The 22,217-nt window shown below is 43.2% G+C and overlaps 1 pseudogene; it reads left to right on the top strand.

The window, feature by feature from the left end:
* Positions 1-1,001: 1,001 nt before the first annotated feature.
* On the top strand, positions 1,002-21,812 carry LOC137533425 (fragile X messenger ribonucleoprotein 1 homolog B-like; annotated as a pseudogene).
* Positions 21,813-22,217: the final 405 nt, after the last annotated feature.

Consider the following 22,217-nt stretch of genomic DNA (forward strand, 5'->3'; position numbering starts at 1 on the left):
AAAAAAAAATATTTACAGCATATTATATACAACCAGCATTTTTTTTTTACTAGAACAGCATTCAAAGGGTTACACACAGGACTTGAAAGTTCAGTGCAGAGAAATCTGGATGCATCCGAACTTTAGATAATGTTATCTTGTGTTTACTTAATTGTATCAAGTGAGGAATGTGACACTTTCTCTGACTGTGCAGAAGCTCCAGGACTTCAATACATAATGAATAAAACCAGTTATGAATAAAATGCAAAGTCAGCTCTCAAAGCAAACAACTGTACTTTTGGGAACTTGTAATTTCTAAATGAATAATAATACTTATGCACAAATGCAAATAGGATAACCGTATGGCATATAAAAAATAAGAAAACATGTTTTTATTGAATATTATGTCAGGGTTTTATACCGCTTTAAATCACAATCAGCAGTATTAGTGATAACCCCTTCCCATGAGAAATCTTTACCTTTTCTCATATATAACTTCAGGGGGGTCTTTATGATTGATATTGGGGTGAAACCCCTCCCACAGTGTGATTGTCAGGACCTACTGTAGGTCCTGAGAGTTACATTGTGGGAAATAACAGCTGTTTCCAACTGCCAAGCAACCAGTATCTCCCTCTGTGCATATGTATAGCAATAAAAAAACAACCTTTTAGCCTATGGCATTGTTAGTGGGTGTGGTTATAGACAATGGCAGTTAATGCTGTCTGTTTTTCATGTCTGCCAGTAGTAAAGATGATAACATGCAGGCTGAATGTGGATCAAAATATGAATGGCGAATATCAATCATTTCTTGATCTCTCTTCTATTTATTTAACTTCTTACTTTGCAATGAAGTGATTTATTTTTTCCCCTTTTTGCTGAAGTTCCTCTTTAAAAGGTGGAACTAATATATATTTCATTTATTAGTTTCACCTTTTAAAGGGACCTTGAACAGTGAAAAAGAAATCTGAACTTGAAGTCGTGCCAACTGTGCGCCCACCATCCAGCTCAATCACGTGAGCACCATGGTAAGCTTCCTGCACTTGCGCGATAATCGAAAGACTGTATTGCGCATGCGCAGGAGGCTTATGGGGATCGAACTGGGTGCATTTGCAGTTGCGCAGGAATTCAGCCAAAGTTTCCATGCCGCCAGCAGGACCACGGAGGAGACCCCAAGGATGTCGAGGGATCTCGTGGGCTACGGGGGCTGCAGGAAGCCCCAGGTAAGTACAGATTTGTTCTTTTTTTCACTGTTCAGAGTCCCTTTAAGTTGACTTTCTGAAATAAATGAACTTTTGCATGATATTCTTAGTTTTTGAGTTTCAACTGTAAGTTGCCCAACACCTAAAAATTCCAAAAAGCAATGAGTCACCTGCTATACAGGAAAGGAGTCTGCATGGATAACAACACTACTACAGATATCAAGAAATAAACTGAGCTGTGAATTAAGAGAACCAATAAAATCTCTACTAGAGAGATGACTCAGGTCATTCCAACTGCATAATAATGTAAAGTATGCACAAAAATATGCATACATGATTATAATGCACACACACACACAACAACCATAGAAAATTACTAGGAATAAATATGCTGTCCACAAAATGAATATCAGTATATTATCTCCAAAAATGTCTGAGCACATCTCACTTATCTGTCATCCCTCACAGGCTACCAGCAGTTAATCAGTCTTTCCAACAATGTTCTGTAGACGCCATCTAGTAATGTACAAAATAATGTCTTGGCTCTTAACCACTTCTCTACTACAGGTTTTTCCCCTTCAAAAGCTCTTCCCATTTATTCGGTAATAACTTTATCACTAATTATCACACTGAAATGATCTATATATTATTCTTTGCGGGACGAAATAGACTTTCTTTGGGCAGTACTTTATGCTAAGAATTATATTATTTTATATGGAAAGTGTAATGGTTAAGGGCTCTGCCTCTGACACAGGAGACCAGGGTTGGAATCTCGGCTCTGCCTGTTCAGTAAGCCAGCACCTATTCAGTAGGAGACCTTAGGCAAGTCTCCCTAACACTGCTACTGCCTATAGAGCATGTCCTTGTGGCTGCAGCTCTGGCGCTTTGAGTCCGCCAGGAGAAAAGCGCGATATAAATGTTATTTGTCTTGTCTATATGCATTTGACAGGGAAGAAGAAGAAGAAAATAATGAAAAAAAAAATCTCCATTTCTCAGCTTTCAGCCATTGTAGTTTAAAAATAAAATATGCTATTGTACATAAAACAGACATTTTATTTGCCCATTTGTCCAGGTTATTACAATGTATGGCAATAATATTTTATTTTGGGTTAGGGGTGAATGAGTTAAAAAAGTAATGAAAATGTATTTAACCCTCCTGGCGGTCTATTAAAAACCGCCAGGGGGCAGCAGAGCAGTTTTTTTTATTTTATTTTTTTAAATCCTGTAGCAAGCCCAGGGCTTGCTACATGATAGCCGCTGTGCAGCGGCATCCCCCCGCCGTCTTCGAACGCCTCCGGCGATCTCCGATCAGGAAATCTAGTTCAAAGAACGGGATTTCCTGGAGAGCTTCCCCCGTCGCCATGGCCACGGGCGGCATGACGTCGGGACGTCATTGGGAGTCTCGATCTACCCCTCAGCGCTGCCTGGCACTGATTGGCCAGGCAGCGCACGGGGTCTGGGGTGGTGGGGCCCGGCGCAGCAGGGCCTGAGAAATCTTCCTGCGCGGCATAGCCCGTGCTCAGCATGGGCTTACCGCCAGGGAGGTTAATTTGTCTATGGTATAATGGTGTATTTGGAAGTAGTTTTACTTTTTGGCCACAAGATGGTGCTATACTAACTGTTTTCTAAAAATAGAAAGCAGAACCAAGTATTTACATGTGTTTATAGGTGTTTATAAACAAGGACATAGAAAAGCGTGGCAGAAGTTGCTAAGTGGTTAATGAAAAATAATAGTGTACTGTACATAGGTGAAGAAATAGAAACATAAGTGAACAACATTAACCCAACAAACATCACAAAACCTACAGCGAGGTAGGGAGACCAAACACCCTAAAAAAACAAGAACACATAGACAACAGGAGCCCAAATGGTGCAATATGTCACAAGAGGAGTGATGGAAAACAAAAAGGAATAGGGTACTCACAAAGGAAGGCTGCACAAGGGGCAACCAACCGCTGAAAGCAGGTCGAGAGCTATAAACCTGGCTCCACTCGGGTATCCGGCTGGAGCTGGATGCTGTCTGGTTGGGAAAAACAACAAAAAACCTATCGATGGCAAAACCACTAGGGGTACCAATATACACCCTTCCCAAAGGAGAGTGAAAGGTGGCAGGAGGAGCCCAGAAGTGGATAAAACTGAGCTAAAAATAGAGATGGCTTACCTCAATAATGACAATGATAATTGTGCAGACCCACGAAACGCGCTGCCTGTGCTTATTACAATTCATATTTATATGAACTTGTCATTGAGGTAAGCCAACTCTATTTTTCAATTTTTAGCTGTTTTTAACTCAGTTGTATCTACTTCTGGGCACCTCTTACTCACTTTGCATCATTAAACCTAACTACGGTACTTATGATAAAAGCCAATAAGTAAATATATTTATGTAGCAGCGCACAGCACAACATCGGTAGGCACCAGAGCGCCTGGATGCCTTTCTGCAGGAACTCACAAACAAAGGTGTGCCTTAACCTTTTGCCGACCGCGTCGCGCCGATGGGCATGGCCGCGGCGGCAGCCCTAGGACCGCCTAACGCCAATTGGCATGAAAGTCCTGGTGCTCTGTTTTGCAGGAAATCGTGCACAGGCTGTGCGCGCATGTCCTGCTTGGGGGGCGGAGCTCCGCCTGCCTTCAGTCTCCGAGCGGCTATTGCCGCTCGGGAGACTAATAGACGGCGTGATTTGCATGTACAGCGCTGCGATCGGCTGCAGCGCTGTCCTGGGGACAGCAGTGTCACACGGCTGTCCCCCTGGGGGACAAGAGAGTGATCGGCTCTCATAGGCAGATGCCTATGAGAGCCGATCGCCATAATTGGCTGGCTGTGGGGAGGGAGGGAGGAGGAAGGGGACATTTTTAAAGAAACCGCTTTAAAAAAAAAAAAAAGCTAACAAAAGTATTTATAAAAAAAAATAAAAATAAACATGGGTGGAGCGATCAGAGAAAAAGGGGGGGGGGGGGGGGAATCACTTGTGTGATGTGTTGTGCGGCCCTGCAGCTTAGCCTTAAAGCTGCAGTGGGCTATTTTACTAAAAATAGCCTGGTCACTAAGGTGGTTTAGCACTGCGGTCCTCAAGAGGTTAACCACTTGAGGACCACAGTGCTAAACCCCCCTAAAGACCAGGCTAAATAGGACACTGCAGCTTTAAGGCCAAGCTGCATGGCTGCACAACACAGCACACAAGTGATTCCACCCCCCCCCTTTCTCCCCACCAACAGAGCTTTCTGTTGGTGGGGTCTGATCACCCCCCAGTTGTTTTTTTTTGACAAATATTTATTGTATTTTTTTCTATTAAATATACGTATTTTTTTCCCCTCTGCCTCCCTCCCACCCCCCGCCAGCCAATCATAGTGATCGGCTGTCATAGTTTTCAGCCTATGAGAGCCAATGGCTCTCTTGTGCCCCAGTACAGCGCTGCCATGGATCACAGCACTGTACTAAGTAAAAAGATGGTGGTTTCGCCGTCTAACAGTCTCCGAGCGGCGATCGCCACTGGGAGATTGAAGGCGGAGCAGAGCTACTAAGCAGAAGATGCGCACATAGCCTGTGCGCGATCTCCTGCAATAGCCGGCCCCAGGACTTAACGCCAATTGGTGTTAGGCAGTTCTGGGGCTGCCGCTGCGGTCACGCCTGTTGGCGTAACCGTGTCTTTAAGTAGTTAAAGTGGTTTGAAACTCCGACATAACATTCAATAAAAATGTGTTTTCCTACTTTTTATTACTCATACAGTTATCATATCGTATTTGCTTTTGAGCATAAGTAATACTGTCTGTTTACAAATTACAAGTTTCCAAAGTGTAGTTTATCATACCCTGAAAGCTGGCATTGCATTTTATTCAAACTGCTTTTTATTATGTACTAGCTGATATGTATTTGGCTGGTGTCGGCTCCGCCCACTTTTTCTAACCCTAACACACAAACACTCAATGACCAAGTTTGTGAGCTTTGGCATCAATAATTTGTATATTCCCATAGACATTAAATAAATCAGATTAACGGTTTGTAACTACGCCCCTCTCCAGAGTTTGGACCCCAGTCACCCATTGACCAATTATAGCAGGTTTCAGGCATTTGCTATTAACAGTGTAATATTGGCAGCAATTTAAATATTCCTTTTGAATATCAACAGGTAAATTTTGATTGGCTATAATAGGCTCCACCCACTTCCCTGAATATTAATCTCAGTCACCCAGTGACCATCTGGGCAAAGTTTGACAACCCTGCCATTAACAGTGTAAAAAGGCCTGCAGTTTATATTTTCCCAGTGAAATTTGTTTTTGGCTCTCCCCACTTTTTGTAACCTGGACACACAGTCACTCAATGACCAAGTATGTGAGCTTTCGGGTCCTTGGCATCAATAAAAACAAATCTGATTGGCTGTTTTTGGCTCCGCATCCTTTTCTGAATTTGAACCCCAGTGACCCAATGACCAACTGTACCAGGCTTGAGGCTCGTGCCATTAACAGTGCAAGAATGGTAGCAATTTTAATATTCCTTTTGAAAATCAACAGGTTAATATTGATTGGCTTTTTAAGGCTCCACCCACTTTTCTGAATAGTAATCCAAGTCAACGAGTAACAAACTGTGCAAAGTTTGCAAACCCAGCCATTAAGAGTGAAGAAGGTGCTGCAGTTTATATTTTCCCAGGGAAATCTGTTTTTGACTCCACCCAGTTTTTGTAACCTTGACACGGAGTCACTCAATGACCAAGTTTGTGAGCTTTTGAGTTTCTGGCATCAAAATTGTGTGAATGAAAGTTTATCCAGCAAAGAAATCTATTTGGCTGTTTGTGGCTCCACCCCTTTAGCGAATTTGAGCCCCAGTCACTTAGTGACGATTGTAGCAGGTTTGAGGCCTCTGCCATTAACAGTGTAAGAATGGCAGCAGTTTCAATATTTCACTTGAAAATCAATAGGTGAATTTTGATTGGCTGTTGTAGGCTCCACCCACTTTCCTGAATATTAATCCCAGTCATCCAGTGACCAACTGTGTCAAGTTTGAGAACCCTGCCAATAACAGAATGGCTGAAATCAATCTAACAAATCTGATTGGCTGTTTGTGGCTCCATCCCCTTTAGTGAATTTGGACCCCCGTCACCCAATGACTGACTGTATCAGATTTGAGGCCTATGCCACTAACAGTGTATGAATAGTAGCAATGTAAACATTACCCTTGAAAATCAATAGGTAAATGTTGATTGGCTGTTGTAGGCTCCACCCACTTTCTAAATATTAATCCCAGTCACCCAGTGGCCACCTGTGTCAAGTTTGGGAACCCTGCCATTAACAGTATAAGAATGTTAGCAGTTTATGTTTTCCCATGTAAAAAATGTAGTTGTTGGTGCCGCCCACTTTTTCTAACCTTGACATATAGTCACTCAATTATCAAGTTTATGAGCTTTGGGATCCTTGGTATCAATCATTTGTATATTCCCATTGAAATGGATCAAATCTGATTGGCTGTTTGTGGCTCTGCCCCCTTTCTGAATTTGAAACCCAGTCACCCAGTAACCAACTGTACCAGGTTTGAGGCATCTGCTATTAACAGCTATTAACAGTGTAAGAATAGCAGCAATTGAAATATTCCCCTTCAAGATCAACAGGTGAATTTTGATTGGCTTTGTAGGCTCCACCCATTTTCCTGAATATTAATCCCAGTCACCCAGTGTGCAAAGTTTGACCCCCTGCCATTAACAGTGTAAGCATGGCTGCAGTTTATATTTCACCAGTGAAATTTGTTTTTGGCTCTGCCCACTTTTTTGTAACCTTGACACACAGTCACTCAATGACCAAGTTTGTGAGCTTTCATTTTCCTGGCATCAAAAGTGTGTGAATGGAAGCAGTTTATCCAGCAAAGAAATCTGATTGGCTGTTTGTGGCCACGCCCCTTTAGTGAATTTGACCTCCAGTCACCCAATGACCGACTGTAGCAAGTTTGAAGCCTCTGCCATTAACAGTGTAAGAATGGCAGCAGTTTAAATATTCCCCTTGAAAACCAATAGGTGAAATTTGATTGGCTGTTGTAGGCTCCACCCACTTTCTTGACTCTTAATCTCATTCACCAAGTGTGCCAAGTTTGAGAACCCTACGATTAACAGTGTAAGAATGGCTGCAGTTTACATTTTCTCATTAAAAATGAATGGCTGAAATTTGATTGGCTGTTTTATGCTCCGCCCACTTTTCCTGGATTTGAAACCTCGGTCACCAAGTGACCAACTGTGCCAAGTGTGGGGACTCTCCGACTCTGGCTTGATTACTGTGATAATGACAGCATTTTAATTTTTTTCCATTGACATGAATGGGTGAAATCTGATTTGCTATTTGTAGCTCTGCCCAGTTGTGGGGGGGGGGGTGCAAGACCCCTAAAACATATCATCCCAGGTAGTAAGGGATCTGTATACCAAGTTTCGTTCAAATCGGTCAAGCCATTTTCGAGTGATCGCGGCACATACACACACACACACACACACACACACACACACACACACACACACACACACACACACACACACACGCACTCACACACACACTCACACACACACACACACACACTTCAACACAGTCACACACACACACACTCACACACACACACACACACACACACACACACACTCACACTCACACACACACACTTCAACACAGTCACACACACACACACTCACACACACACACACACACACACACACACACACACACACACACACACACACTCACACACACACTCACACACACACTCACACACACTTCAACACAGTCACACACACACACACTCACACACACACACACACACACACACACACACACACACACACACACACACACACACACTCACACACTCACACACTCACACACTCACACACTCACACACACACACACACACACACACACACACGTACATCCGATTTTATATATATATAGATAGATTAACATCTTCTAATGAGCTTTTCTGTACTGTTTGTGTGTGTGTGAAGCACAGAGAGCTCCTTTTCACTTGTTTACACACATTGTAACGTGTGTAAAAATCTGGAGATAGAGCCTTCTGCCATGCTGCCCCTACTCTCTGGAACTCCCTACCACACCCAGTAAAGACAGCACCATCCCTGGAGCTATTCAAATCCAGACTGAAAAGCTACCTGTTTAGCCTGGCATTTCCAGACTTATAAAATTTCTTCCTCTGTACCACGATGGTCTGAGCCATGCTTATGCGCTTTGAGTCCCACGGGAGAAAAGCGCTTTACAAATGTTATTTGTTGTTGTTGTTGTTGTAACAACATTGAAATGTAAACAAAGATACTGTTATCTACAGTTTGAATGTGGATTGAAGCTGAATAGCAGGACAAACTGCTTTTGTTTAACCATTTCAGTGATGTTCTGCAAAAAAAAAATTCTGGGATAGTAGCTTTCAAGCTGTGAGGAATCTTTTAGAGCAAGGTAGAATTGCTGGCTTTTAGACCACTTTAAATAGACAGGGGCTGGGGGTAGTGGCCATTGACCAAATCAAGCAAATCTCAATATTAACACTCACGAGCTACATGCAGTGAGACAACCAGGAAAACCTGGGGCAGCACGGTGGCGTAATGGTTAGCACTCTTTACTTGCAACGCTGGGTCCCTGGTTCGCATCCCAGCCAGGTCAACATCTGGAGTTTGTATGTTCTTCCCATATCTGGGTGGGTTTTCTCCGTGCACTCCGGTTTCCTTCCACATCTCAAAAACATACACACAAGTTAATTGGCTTCACCCTAAAATTGGCCCTAGACTATGATACATACACCACATGATACATACATAGACATATGACTATGGTAGAGATTAGATTGTGAGCCCCTCTGAGGGACAGTTAGTGGCCAGCCAATATGATCTGTACAGCGCTGCGTAATATGTCGGCGCTATATAAATACTAAAAATAAATAAATAAAACCTCTAAAGGTGATGGGAATAGAGGATATTGGTTAACAACGTTAACGGAAATGTCAGGCAATTTAAGCTAGGCAAGCTCTAATTACCCGGGGCTTCCTCCAGCCCCTTGCAGCTGATATGTCCCACTCCCAGTCGCTGGCCCGGGGTCCCTGCCAGTGCAGAGGTCATCCTCTACTGCACCTGCACAGAACACTCCAGCCCACGTGCAAGTTATTGACAGCGGTGCTTGCGCCCGCGCAGTAGAGAACGACCTTGCGAGGTCGGCCTCTGCACCGGCGGGGACCCCATACCGGCGGCTGGGAGCAGTTCTAAAGCTGGGGACATAGCTACAAGGGGGTGGAGGAAGACCCGGGAACATACAGCTTGCCTAGCTTAAATTGCCTGACATTTCCTGGGTCCTCCTCCAACATCAATAATTATTCCTTGGAACCTTTGTTAACTTGGAAGAGGAATTAAATATATGTTTCCTTTGTGTGTCTGTGTGGGTTTCCTTCAGGCACTCCAGCTTCCTCCCACATTTCAAAAACATACAGATAAGTTCACTGGCTTCCCCCTAAATTAGCCCTAAACTATGATAAAAACACTAAACATACATACATAGACATATGGCTATGGTAGCATTGGATAAGGACCCCCACTGAGGGGCAGTTAAGTACCAAGACAATATACTCCATACAGCGATGCAGAAGATGTCGGCGCTATGTAAATGCTAAATAATAATAATAAAAAGTAGAGGTTAAGAACTACAAGTATGATCCCAATAGATGTTTGATGCAAACATACCTACTTGCATGCTGAGTGATGTTGGTTAGTGTAGGGACCGATCTATGCTCCTTATATCACCCAAGGATGAAATTGGGAATTCATGTTTTTTTCAAAGTGTGTGAGAGGTCAACTGCTGGTGGCCAGTGAAATCCCACCACAGTCCTGGCAGATACATACTGCCACCAGCCGCTCTGCAGCCACCAGCACATGCTGGTGCAGTATTGATCATCCTTATGGACCTGTGAGGTAGTGGGGTGAGACATGGAGCAAGACAGGATCAGAAGAAAAGCATTTACAATAGCACTTACATGATGGGGATTTTTAGATGTTTTCCTTACACATTCAAATGAAAAGGCCAAGCTTGAGATCTAGGGTAGAACACATGCCCCATTTGTCTGCTACATTTAAAGCCTGAATCTTAATAATGAATCCTAAACAACAGTCATAACAGTGTGATGTTAAATTTGTTTCGTTTGGCTGTAAAACAAAAAAAACAATAGGATTTTGAATGTTGAACCCTATTTTTTTTAATCAGTGGTGTTCCCTTAGCTAAGTAAAAGTGTTTTAGCTTCTGTTTACTTTTCAGTAGAGCCAGGGCTGCACTCAACTGCTTTTCTACTGCCTTTTTTTGTATAGATAAAATCACTGGTTTATTAATCCTTGCAATGAAAAGGAGAGGAACCTCAGGCAATTCCTTCATAGGTCTTGTACTATATGTAACCACGTTTATCATTATATTACTTCAGGTACATCATAAACTTATCAGTTAAAGTTAAGTAAGTTAAGTAAAACTGAAGTGAAAAACAAAGTCAGATACTTACCTATGGAGAGGGAAGGTTCTGGATCCTAAAGAGCCTAGCTGTTTCTCTCTTGATCTGCACGTGCCAGCACTGTCCCCTCCATTAGTGCTAATCGACCCTCTGGTCGAATACACCTCCATGAGCCCTTGGAAGGCTTTGGAACACTTAACCCCCCACCCCACCCCATGCGCTCCTGAAGATGATTGGCTCCATACTGTACATGTGCCAGTGTGCTCCAGTGAGTCTGTGTGTAGTAAGAAGCCGCCCATCTCTGGAAGCACTCAGGAACATGAGGGCTCCAAGAGGAGGAAAAATACGAATCGGGGCGACAGTACTGGAACCAGGACAGCAAGGGAAGAATGTAAGGATCCAGCATTCTCTTTTCATAGGTAAGTAAGTATAGGAGACTCTGTAACAACATTTTCAGCCTTATTTCTTGTATCATATAAGTTCCTATACCTGATCTAATGTGGTCTGGATTACTGCAGCCTTTTCTAGTTGAACTGTCTCCGTAATATATCTAATCTTCTTTTCTTTGTCAAGCCTTGCTGAGCTAGGGAGGAATGTGCTGCCTCTGCTGTGATAGGGAGATGCTATACACGCCCCCTGCATGCCCCCTTCAGGCTCTGTGTGCTTTGTTTACTACTCATAGACAGAGCTCTCTGAGAGGGAAGGGAGCTGCCTGTCTCATGCTGTGAACTGTGAGAATCTCAGACTGGAGTGCAGATAATTCACTATGTAATAAAAGCTTGTAGCATACTGTAACATGAGATATATACAAACATCACTTCCTGGTTAGCGGCCATGTTTTTCATTTGTAAACACTGCCTAAAACGGCAATTAAAAGCCAGGATCGCAGCGGGGAGCTGCGGAAACGGCAAAGAGGGGCCCAGGAGAACATAATGAATAGAATGGTATGCTTAATATTGTAAGAATTTTACAGTACAGATTCTCTTTAAGAAAATATATGGATAAGTAAAGGGTTATATTGACCAAATATAAAGTACTAAAAGAAAAAAAACTTCAAAAAGACGTCAAAGCCACAAGTACAAATCATCTATAATGTTAACTTATGAATACATCAATAAAAAAAATCCCACAGAATATCCCCTTCCATTAACTAAAATCACTTAAAAACAATAAAGTGGATGTGAAATCATCCTACATATCATACAGACGCCAACCAACCAGCCATGCACAGCTACAAATCACAGCACCAGTCAAACCGATCCTGTGTGTCACAAAGCAAAATTATACATTAACCCTGTGGTGATGGTATTATGGCCATAATATAAATAACGATTATGAGGGTTCAAAAAAATTGTTAGAAACTATGTAATACATAGAGACAAACAGCAATGGCTCTGCAAGGGAACCTTTCCACTAGCATTGTTTTGTGATTCCATTGCAATACGCGCCACAATCAGTTAAGCTGAGTACACACACTAGATGAAACTCGGCCAAGGATCCGGTGTGTGTACAGCAGCCTTTGACCCCCTCAACCGGCGAGGAGGAAGTTGGTGAGGTCAGGTGATCTGTGCACACAGGAAGAGGCTGGTTGCGGCCCCTCCCTCCTACTATCCCATTTGGTTGATGATGGGTCGAGGGGAGGTGTTAAGATAGCTGTCAATAAAACCGCACTGTCCTCTCAGTTGATAATGGAGCCACAGGACTTTTAACTCTATTTATTGCTATAAGTACACATGTGCAAATCCTTTGTGCATTGCTAATACCGCGTGCATTCAATGAAATGGGAGGTTGCATACATCTTTAAAGTGAACCCGAGTTGAGAGGGATATGGAGGCTGCCTTATTAATGTTCTTCTAAACAATACCAGTTGCCTGGCTACCCTACAGTAGTGTCTGAGTCACAAGCCTGAAACAAGCATGCTGCTAATTCCATCAGACTTTAGTCAGAAACACCTGATCTGTATGCTTGTTTAGCCACTTGCCGACCAGGGGATATTACAGTGATCGGTGCTGCGTGGGCTCTACAGCCCGCAGCACCGATCAGGAGTGCAGCAGGGCGATCAGACTACCCCCCTTTTTTCCCCACTAGGGGAATGTCCTGCTGGGGGGGGTCTGATCGCCACCGGCTGCATTTGCTTAGCGGGGGGGGGCTCTTCAAAGCCCCCCTCCGCAGCGTTCTCCGCCGTCTTGCCGCTCCCTCCCTCTCCCTCCCCCTGTGAGCTGCGCAGGACGGATTTCCGTCCTGCGCATTAAAGGATAGGCTTCAGCCTATCATATGCCGGCGATCCCCGGCCAATCAGAGGCCGGGGATCGCCGATCTGCGCAGCAGCGCCGTATGATGTAAACAGCAGGGATTTCTTCCCCGCCTGTTTACATTTTGCCGGCGAGCCGCGATCGGCGGCTCTCCGGCTGTTCACGGAGACACCCTCCGTGAACTGACATGGAAAGGCCGCTCGATCGAGTGACCGTTTCCATGGTAAGCCGCAGACGACCAGTTTACTCCAATCGGCGTTAGCTGGTTGTCAAGAGGCTTTTAGGGTCTATGGCTTAAAGTATTGGAGGCAGAGGATCAGCAAGACAGCTAGGCAATCTGCATTGTTTAAAAGGACTTAAATATGGCAGCCTCCATATTCCTCTCACCTCAGGTTCCATTTAAAGTGAACCCAAGCCAAAGCTTGGGATCAAAACAAGCTCTTACCCTGCAGAGAGGGAAGCCTCAGGATCCTATTGAGGATTCCCTCTCTAGTCGGCAGCCCCCATTGCAGAGCGTGGCTCCCTCCACATGGGGGCAGCGCAGCTTCCCTTCCTTATTAATGGCCGTGCTGTAGCCTCACAAGCCCGCCTGCGCATGGACAGTAGCACAGACCCCGCGGCTCCAGCTTACTACACATGCGTGGGCGGGGCTCAGTTGGCTATTGCGCATCCATGTACAAGGAAGAGGAGCTGCACGGCCCCGATCTGATTAGTGACAATGCATTGTCGCTAATCTCCGGGGGGTGCGCTCAGTAACGGGAACATCAGAGCTGGGAGGGAAGCCTCAATAGGATGCTGAGGCTTCCCGCTCTTTAGGTAAGTATCTAGTTTTGTGTCCCCGAGCTTCGGCTCAGGTACACTTTAAGAATTGATTCTGTCTGAAAGCAGAATTGTCAGCCACAAAAGCCAATTCCATTTACTTACTACTATGTGTTTATTAACTACTCTACATCCTGACCCTGCATTGCAAGCATTGCAATATAATCATAAATGTTTCTGCTGTAAGGAATCTGAACTCAGTCAGCCTGGCTCTGTTTGGTACATTGCCGAGGAGAAGGAAGCTTGTTATCTCCCCTCCCACATTCCTGCTCCTCACTGATTGGCTGAGGGCAGTTCAGTATGACATGAGACTGAGAAGGGAGATACACCTCACCCTTCTGCAGAAGCTGCTGAAATACGATCTATGCTGTACTCACATGTGTTTACAAAGCAGTCTAGATATGACAGTGCAGTTTCTAGGAGGAAAAAAAAAGTTAGGGTGGAAATTATATCAGGATTGGCTTCAGTCAAAGGCAGTAAAGATGGAAATGCCTGGAACAGTTTTCTCTTTACTATATAAAATTAACTGAAAACAAAACGTGGACAGTACAATACATATGTAAGTAGAACAAGTATTTATCGACTTATATATGTGTTTTTTCCCTGGGATAGTATGGCTGTCCCTGCTGCTTGAACGTGGAATGCACATTTTCATGTCTAGTACTTGTAACACAAAGAGCTCTGAAAAGACTAAACATTACGCCTGAATCTGACCTGTCAGTAAAGCAGCCATACAACAATACAATACAGCGTAGCAGACACATTTTATCCTCACTGAGAGCCCCACTGCACAGCACTTGTCTGTACCAATGAGCGTCACCCTCCCTTATTGAGCCATTTAGCAAATGAAGCTGTAATGATTGGCGTTTTATCTGCAGATGGAGAATCCTCATGATCACGACAAGGAGAGGACGAGAAAAGAGAAAAACATAAAAGAAATCTTTGTGATAACGATGACCCTTTGGATAAATTGTAACAGCAACACTCTCTCTCAGGCAGTGACTCATGCTGATTGCTGAATAAAAAGCAGAGTCATTTCGACTGCTGGCACAAAGAACCCAAGAAAAGGACAAGTGAATTAAGATGCCTTATTGATTTCAAAATAGGTTTGAGATTAGTAGGAGCTGTTTGTCAAGGACAGTGTTAAAAAATAAGTATGAAAAAGCTGAAATGACTACTCTTGCGAAAAACTGTAAAATTTTAAATTTGTATGTATGGAAATATATAAAATGTACTTTCCCCTCCGAGTAAAAGCTATACATTACTTTTCTCCTATGTTGTTGTCACCTACAGTAGATAGTGATAGTATGGCAGAACTGACAGGTTTTGGACCAATTCATCTCCTCACGGGATATTCCCAGGGTATTCTGTATTCTCAAGAGCACTTACTGACCAGCAGTTGGCTTGTGTAACTGCCAAAATAGCTAACATCTTTTATAGATCCTTTCCAGGGAGTGCTTTTGTAAAGAATGAATGAAATACTGAGAATCCCCCATGAGAAAACGGACTAGTCCAAAACCTGTCAGTTCTGTCAGACTTTAACTACCATATATACTCGCATACAAGCTGACCCTCGTATAAGCTGAGGTACCCACTTTTCCTTCAGAAACCAGGAAAATTGATTGACTCACGTATAAGCCCCCCCCCCCCCCCCCCCAGTATCCAGCTTTTCCCCCTTCCCCATAACCAGATGTGCCCCAAGGATGATACAGCTGTGTCTCAAGATGCCACTAGGTGGTGTCATAGATATGAGAGACAGCGATTGCCACACAGGAAGAACACCCGGTCATTGCACCGCTGACACGTTGCTTGTACGCTCCGGTCCACATGCCGGGGGGGAGACAGGTAGTCTTGAGCAGCACACACTGCACACCATGTTGCAGGGGATGGAGGGCATGGAAACAGCAGTGAGCCAGATGGCAAGAGCAGGATCACTAGTGCACGATCCTTACGCTCCTCTCCAGTAACAAAGCCTGCTCCCCCATCCATTCTGCTCTACTGAGTCGCATATAATCCAGGGAGTAACGTTTCAGCAAATTTTTTGTGCTGAAAAATTAGGATTATACACGAGTATATAAGGTATTTTCTACAAGTGACAGCAACATGCCAGAACAATAATTTATAGCTCATTTTAGCAGGAAACAAAGCAAGCGCTCACCAATATGGGCCGCATCTGAATGACTCACCACCTCATATGCACCGCTTAAATAGCTCAAATACACACTCAGCAATCAGACAGATGCAAAACATATGCAAAACTAAACTAAATACTTACCATGCAAAACAGGATAGCACAATGGGTGCTGCTAGCCTGGTAGTTACAGAACTGTGGATACAAAATATAGGTAAAAGGCTGCGCATCCCTGACCCAATACTGTACAATTGAATGGTTAATCGCTGTGGCGCACACCGCCCCCCCTGGACTAAAATGTACGCCCGCATCCAAACAATGCAATACTGGTCTATGGAGAAATGTTAGCTTCCATCATAGTTTTGCATGCAAAAATATAGATATACTGGACATCTGCACCAACGTTGAGGTAAATCTCACATTTTAGCATAGCAGCTGCCAGGGTAAAGACATTTGCTTTTAACTTAGGTCAGTTTAGTGTTAGGACATCTGCTCTGGAGATTTACCTCAACGTTGGTGCAGATGTCCAGTATATCTATATTTTTGCATGCAAAACTATGATGGAAGCTAAAATTTCTCCATAGACCAGTATTGCATTGTTTGGATGCGGGTGTACATTTTAGTCCAGGGGGGGCGGTGTGCGCCACAGCGATTAACCATTCAATTGTACAGTATTGGGTCAGGGATGCGCAGCCTTTTACCTATATTTTGTATCCACAGTTCTGTAACTACCAGGCTAGCAGCACCCATTGTGCTATCCTGGTTTGCATGGTAAGTATTTAGTTTAGTTTTGCATATGTTTTGCATCTGTCTGATTGCTGAGTGTGTATTTGAGCTATTTAAGCGGTGCATATGAGGTGGTGAGTCATTCAGATGCGGCCCATATTGGTGAGCGCTTGCTTTGTTTCCTGCTGTCTGTATTGAATGTAAGTTACACATTTTAGCATAGCAGCTGCCAGGGTAAAGACATTTGCTTTTAACTTAGGTCAGTTTAGTGTTAGGACATCTGCTCTGGAGATTTACCTCAACGTTGGTGCAGATGTCCAGTATATCTATATTTTTGCATGCAAAACTATGATGGAAGCTAAAATTTCTCCATAGACCAGTATTGCATTGTTTGGATGCGGGCGTACATTTTAGTCCAGGGGGGGCGGTGTGCGCCACAGCGATTAACCATTCAATTGTACAGTATTGGGTCAGGGATGCGCAGCCTTTTACCTATATTTTGTATAGCTCATTTTACTCTGGTAGAAATGCACTCTAAGGCTAGAGTTCGCTATCCGGATTTTCCGGATCTGATCCGGACCGCATACTGTATAAACGGAACGTACGTTCCGCATAGCAATGTAAAGGCTATGCGGACGTTCACACGCTTCCGTTCCGTACGTACCGGAGCCGGATCGGATCCGGACTCTTTTCCAACATGCCCTATTTTTTGGGTCCGGCTCTCCGGCCCACGCACCCGGACCGGAGCCGGACCTGAGCCTGGCAGCACCATCAGGAACACAGAAACCAATGGGGAACGGAAGGCACAGAAGACACTGCCTACAAAAACCTGACGTTCTACCCCACTTCCTATGCGTATTCTAGCGGCCATTTCGGATGGGGACACATGGGCCAAGCATGTCTGGAGTGGAGCAGCAGCGACAGACGTGCTGGAGCTGTTTGGCAGAATGTCGGAGGTGGAGGTGAGGCCTACAGCGGAGGAACCTGATTCTACAGGTGCACCAGGTGCACCTTCTGCTGACCCCAACATTTTTTTTTAAAATTTCGCTATTTTTTGCCCACGGATCCGGATGGCAGCCTGATGCATGCCTGATACAAACGGACCGGATCCGGATCGGAACTGTACGTTTCCGATCAGGATCCGGTCCGTTTACTTGCCAAAACGCAAGTGTGAACGGGGCCTTATATGAATGTGTAAAAATGTATTTTTAAATCTTACATTTTTTGCATACATTTAGTGGTGAATTGACATTCCAATTCAGCTGTTTTTTGCATTACTGCACTATTATTATTATTATTATTATTGATTTTTAAAGCGTCAACATATTCAGTGGCGCTGTACAAAGTAAGAAAACAAAAAGGGGTACATAATGATACAGACAAATATAAACATTAAATATGGACACAGGTACAAAATACAGAAATGGTGATTATAATGACAAATGTAACATGATGAATAAAATGTATAACAGAATGCAAGCTATGAAATTAATAACAAATTCCAAGACACAAAAGAGTGAGAGAGCCCTGCCCTTGCAAGCAGTTGCGTAGCTAAGGAGCTGCGGGCCCCGATGCGAGTTTTACAGTGGGGCCCCCCAAGCACTCTATACATACCAATTGATACAGCACACCAAAACCTGCCAATGGCAACTACGGTGTCTGATGTGCAAGAAGGGGATGGGGAACAGTTTGTTAATGATTACCACTATTCAAAGTATCTATAGAAGTGATTATTATGAGCACAGGACCAATAGAGAGCTAATAGTGTAGTTGAGGGAGGGCCCTTCAGGGGCCCCTCTGGCCCAAGGGCCCCGATGCGGTCGCTACCTCTGCAACCCCTATTGCTACGCCCCTGCTTGCAAGCTTACAATCTAAAGGAATGGGGGAAACAAGAGGTGAAAGTATGCAGTATACATACAGGCAGTGTGTGTTCAGGTTATCTAGTAAGGAGTACAACTTGGCGAGAGGTCGAAGGGGAATGGCCTAAGTTAGAACTCACTGTTTCCAAGAAGCATATGCTCTGAGGGAGCATTTCAGGATTTGAAAGGTTGGAGAGAGAGGAATGTGCTGTGGAAGGGCATTCCAGAGGACGGGTGAAGCACGTGAAAAGTCTTGTATATGTGAATGCGAGGAGGTGATTCTAGAGGAGAAAAAAAGAAGTTAATGTGCAGATCTGAGATTGCATGCACTAATACTTTGTAAATTAGAGCCTTAGTTCTGCTTCTAAACAGCAGGCGTTCTTTAGGTATGTTGCATTCCCAAGTGGTAATGAATGTTGTTGATAAATTGTTTGTACTTTGGTGATTACTGCAGAAAATGTGTACGGGAACATTTTATACACACATTTAGTTTCCATTTCATTAAGTAAGTGATGTGGGACGAAGTCAGGAGAATGATATTTAATAGAGTAATTGTTGCATTGTGGAATCGGTGGAGCTGTTACACAGTCAGCCTTTTGGGGACTTGCAGCCATCTGCAAACAAGAGCGTCTGAGCTTTGTAATTGATTGCATGATTTGTACATTGCTTAAACAATGCTCCGTTTAAACAAATAGACATAATTAAACTTTGACTTGAACTCCCCCTGGCAATCTATTTTTCAGAACGCCGCATTGTGTTTATCAGAAATATGGAGAACAATCCCACCATTCAGTCGCCAGAACCTGTTAGCAGATGTCTAGGGACAGAGCTGGGGCTTCTCGGTAAGACGGGGCAATCTGGGAAATCTGCTCTGACTTAAAGAGTGACTCCAGTCTCAGAAACGGAACAGCACAACCATCAATGTCTAAAAACACTGGTGGAGGCACCCTTAATAAACACTATATACTATAAGCTATCGCTTAGGTAAGAGAGTTGTTTTTTAAATGACAAATATGTATGTTTGTATATATGTTTTTATTATAGGCACTTTTTATTGACCTGAGGAAGCAGGCCATAACCCGTGAAACGCGTAGTCATGAATAAATACTTTTTTCCATTAACGTGGGTTGTCCTTTAAGAAGGTAAGACAACAAATCTCTTACATAGGCTATAGCTTATATTATATAGTCTTCATTAAGAGTGCCTCCAACAGTGTTTTTTAGACTAGTCCACTAGTCCTATATAGTGTCTTCAATATCAACTATCAAGAGTCTATACCCCTTTTTCTACAACCATCATTGTGACTGACTGCCAGGCTAACATCCAATCGTTTATTGTTACCACCAATAGTTTTCACAAAGTCATGATGACATTGCACCAGAGAAACCATTGCGCTATACAGCCTGACAGTGTTTACCGTACAGATATCCCCTCTATGGAACAAGTCAGGGGAAAGTCCATTTAACTTCACTTCTGAGCATTCTATGAGAACACTCTTGAGTGTAGGAGGTGACAATAAAATGACAAAAAAATGTGGTGTGGTAGATAAGAGATAAAGAAACAGGTTATTCACCCCTTAAAGGGGCACTATGGCGAAAAATTGTAAAATTTAAAATATGTGCAAACTTAGACAAATAAGAAGTACGTTTTTTTTCCAGAGTAAAATGAGCCATCAATTACTCCTATGTTGCTGTCACTTACAGTAGGTAGTAGAAATCTGACAGGAGGGACAGGTTTTGGACTAGTCCATCTCTTCATAGGGGATTCTCAGCAAGGCTTTTATTCTTTATAAAGATATTACCTAGAAAGGATTTAAACAATGATGCTGGCCAGCTTCCCTGCTCGCTGGCACTGCACCGTTTTTGGCAGTTGTACAGAGCAACTGCCATTCACTAAGTGCTTTTGAAAATAAATCAATCCCTGAGAATCCCTTATAGAGAGATGGACTAGTACAAAACCTGTCGCTTCTGTCAGATTTCTACTACCTACTGTAATTGACAGCAACATAGGAGAAAAATAATTTATGGCTCATTTTACGCTGGAAAAAACGTACTTCATATCTGTTTATGTTTGCACATATTTAAATTTTACAATTTTTCCCCATCATTTTCCCCCCTTTAAATTAATTACAAACTGCATTTTCAGCAAAAACTTTAGTGTAAGCACTTTTTATTTCATTAACAGTTTGTTGTTCAAGAAGATCAGATGGGTTTAACTATCGGCACTCATGAGACAAATAAACAACAAGCTAGGAAGGTTCCCGGAGTGACTGCATTGGATCTGGATAAAGACACGTGCATATTTTATATTTATGGAGAGGACCAAGACGCGGTAAAGAAATCCAGAACCTACCTTGAATTTGAAGATGTCAATCACGCTCCATGAAATTTAGTAGGAAGTTCACTGGGAAAAATGGGAAATGCATTCAGGAAATAGTTGATAAATCAGGGGGTTGCCCGAGTTAGGATTGTTCCATTTGTTGTTGTTTTTTTGTAGATACAAAATACAGTATCACAAATGCAACAGTTCTACTGGAATACCACCTAAAATATTTAGAGGAAGTGGACCAACGGCACTTGGAATTACTACAGATTGTTGAGCAACTTAAACCAATCAGAGCGAGCTCCAGGCCTCCACAAAATCAACCTAACAAAGAGAAGGGATATCATAGCGAGGACTGCAGTGGCATAGGACAGGGCAGTCATCCCTACAACAACAGGGGGCATAGTAGGTGGGGTACAGGTTATGCCTCAGGTAGCCTCAAATCTTCAGAAACTGAATTTGATTTGACCACTGGGATAAGCTCAGTGATTGGTCGATGGCACCAGCAGAAATTGATCAAGAAGACAATTATATACTGAGAGGAGATGGACGAAGGTGCGGTGGAGCACGAAGTCAAAGGCTAAGGGGTCATGGTGGCTTCAAAGCAAATGATAACAAGTCTTGGACAGACAACGCACCTCAAGAGCGCCTAAAGCATGGACAGCGGAAGGCTCTCCGCAGATCGGAATTGACTGCAGAAAGTCTGTATTAAAAGCTTGCAGAACACAACTGTCAAGGGCAGTGTCGGACTGGGTGGTGGAAAACCTGAGGAAATGCACCTGCTGGCCAAGCAGCACTAACCCTGTGTTATCACTACCAATAGAAATCTGCAGCAAGTCTTCACTGTGAGCAGCAACACCTGATTACTACTGCTTGGCCAGAAAGTGGATTTCCTCAGCTTTCCCACCTCCCAGTCCAACACTGGTCAAAGGCACCAGACTTTGCACTGGCAAAGGCGATGTTCAAAAGAAAGAGAAACCTAAGGCTGTGAATGAGCTACAGGTGGTGGTCAAGGCGTACCCTAACTTTACATGTCTACCATCAACCCTACACCAACTAAATATAACATTCTAGATGCCTGTTAGGCCAAAGACAACAAGACGCTTAGGGACATGAGACAAGCATTCCTATTCCTTATTTTGTTAAAATTACCTGTGAACAGTTTTTGACATCCTGACATTGGAAACAAATGTAATTATCAAAAACTCTGAGGCTCTTAAGTACATATTGCACTTGACTTTACAAAGAAAAATATTTTTGGCTTAGAATAGATAATAAATGAAAAAATACTAACAGTAAACAAAATGTTTTGGTGCTTACACTACTTAAATAGTAACTATAGTGAAAATAACGTCATGAATAAAATTGCTTATTTTTTACAACTTTAATTTATACAGTAAATGTTTTATTTAGAGTTTACCCATTGTACAATCTTTCCTCACCTGATTTACAATCTGAAATTTATCACAGGTGGTGACA

Source organism: Hyperolius riggenbachi, chromosome 9 (assembly GCF_040937935.1).
Source record: "Hyperolius riggenbachi isolate aHypRig1 chromosome 9, aHypRig1.pri, whole genome shotgun sequence".
NCBI lineage: Eukaryota > Metazoa > Chordata > Amphibia > Anura > Hyperoliidae > Hyperolius > Hyperolius riggenbachi.